This window comes from Penaeus monodon, chromosome 5 (genome assembly GCF_015228065.2).
Source record: "Penaeus monodon isolate SGIC_2016 chromosome 5, NSTDA_Pmon_1, whole genome shotgun sequence".
Classification (NCBI taxonomy): Eukaryota; Metazoa; Arthropoda; class Malacostraca; order Decapoda; family Penaeidae; genus Penaeus; species Penaeus monodon.
In genome coordinates, this window is record NC_051390.1 from 17,730,390 (window position 1) to 17,732,889 (window position 2,500).

Here is a 2,500-nt window from a genome sequence, read left to right on the forward strand (position 1 = left end):
CAGATGGCTTGCATTGGGCTTCTTCCTTTGGCGGCAAATAAGAGGACTCGAGGTTAATGCGAGCTCCGAAGATCTGACGGCGAGGCCTCTCGACGGACGCTCCGAAGGCGCAGCCGACCAGCAGGGCGAGCAGCAGCGTCCTCATCCTATAAAACACAATGCTATTTTTACACAAGTTGATGAGTAAATTGACATGGCATGGCATATCCTAAAGAATAATTTATATAATTAATGATTTGCTTAGAACTAAGACGTATGGATAGATATTATGAAGACAGTAGTGAAATGTCATAAATACGGAATTAATAATGAAATGTGATATGCGATACTTACTTTGAAGAGCATTTTATATATAAAGTGTATTTTATATAGAGGTAGTAATAAAAGTTTTGCATAGGAATATCGATGTGTATTTCACATTTGCATTCATACAGATTTCACTGGGAAAAGATTTGCTGAGAAAGCTTTGTTTTTTATTTTATCGTGCGTAACTTTGATGAGAACTAAGATGATGTAATCGTAGCACGAAGTATTTTTCTCTTCCCTTTTTATTTTATTTATTTTCATTATTATTATTTTTATTTTAGAAACTGAAGGGAACAGCCGGGGCATCATAATTATAACCACAAGAGGAAGTAATAGTTTTAGTGACGGTAACTTGGCGAGCCTGGTTGACTGTGCGGTACACGAGCTCTTGTCTTTGTTGGGTCTGCACCAGCTCCCGGTTAACGACGCGGTCTTGACCGGGTACTTGGAGCACAGAGGTTCTGACTTCCTGACGGGTTTGTACAACGGGGACCGGTGTGACGTATTGGGTCCTGACAACTGTCTGCACCTGTGTGAATGGCTGAACCCTTGTCTCGAAGAGAGTAGTGTAGATGGTGGTGGGAACCAGCTGTGTACGCACCACTTCTTGGGACACTACCTGTGTGAGGATACGTGTCTGAGTAGCAACATTGGTTCTCGTCACCAGCTGTTGACGAGTAGCAACGACATTCTGGTAACGAGTGTTAACAGATGTGAAAGGAATGATTTGTTGACGCTGAGCAACAGTAGTTTTAGAACGTCCTGTCCACGGACGATAGATGTCCTTAGTAGCTGTTGGACACGTGTGGATGTTACAAAACGGGTGATAGCTGGCTGTTGGCTCCTTACAATGGAGGTCTGAACAACAGTCTGAACACGAGTTTGTACAACATCACGGCCTGGGACAGTGACGACACGGGTAGCTTGACGCTCCTGTGTCTGGTAATTAGTAAGAGTCTGGATAACAGTTCTGATCTGAGTGCTGGTTACTTGGACAGGAACAACCTGTGTCTGCACCTGTGTACGTGTGACGTAGTTGACTTGTGGCACCACACGGGTTGAAGTGACGAAACGAGTTTGCACAAGAGGTGGGCTTGGAACGGTCTGGGTGACAAACCTGTCAATAGCACGAATAGTTGTTTGTCGAACAACGCTGGTCTGATACTGGACCTGCGTTTGAACACGAGTCTGGAAAAGTGTGGTTGGTACCACCTGTTGCCTGACAATGGTCGTGGTTGTGATTGAGTGTTGATTGATTGACGGTCTGGAGGCGGACCGAGGTCTGAAGCTGAGTGTTGTAGACGACGGAAGTGACAGGAGGAAGGTTGCATTTTGCAGGAGGAAGGTATTGGTTGTCGGGTTCCGGGTAATTGTATCCCTGGGGTTCGGCCGAGGCCAGAGCCAGCAGCAGTAACGTCGCCGTGAAGCGCCACATCCTGCAAAGAGAAATTCCACAGATTAGAGCAGCGGTGATTGGAAGACCCGCGTCTCGATCACTCATTTGGGAATAAAGTCCAATCACGCGCCCCTCTATCTGTGCAACTTCTCCATGCGGTGTGGGCTGACCCGAGAGGACTTTGTCGCCCAAATGAGCAGCGAGACTTAATTGGTGTACAGAAACTATAGATACAGGACAATGATTCCGAGTGAGTGATGGATATGGAGAAAAGATGGCTTCCCACTCGAAAATATTCAGCTCATATTTTCGCGAAAATATAAACGTGATATATATTGAAATTATATTAGGCTAAACTGCTTTAGTCCATGTTCTCGTAGTTTATTGTTATGAGTTTGCAATTCTTATAGATTTTCTCATGCGTTCATTAATTAAAAGTAAGTAATGGCTAAGAAACAAAGGAGCTCATGGTTATTTAATTGTATCCACAACTTACAGGCACTTATATCAATCAAGCACTTTATGCAAATAACACGCTAAAAGATATCACTTATACGACTGCATTTTAGTATCATGGTAATATTTAATTGTGAGGGAACATCTCATGATTTTCACAACACGGGTACTTAGGTTTCTATTCCTTTTCGCACGCACTCGCAAGAGCTTCACACTTTAATGAATTGAGATGCGATTTCCACGCTCATTAGTCAAGGTTGGCTGACGCTGATGCTGACTTTAGTAAAGGGTCACACGTTATATAAGTCTAATTGAAGTTTCTAACGCGTATGAAGCAAAAAT

General features: G+C 43.6%; 1 pseudogene; it reads right to left on the minus strand.

Annotated features, from left to right (window-relative positions):
- Positions 1–394: 394 nt before the first annotated feature.
- The window catches only part of LOC119573033, a 2,477-nt pseudogene continuing 371 nt past the window's right edge, over positions 395–2,500 (minus strand).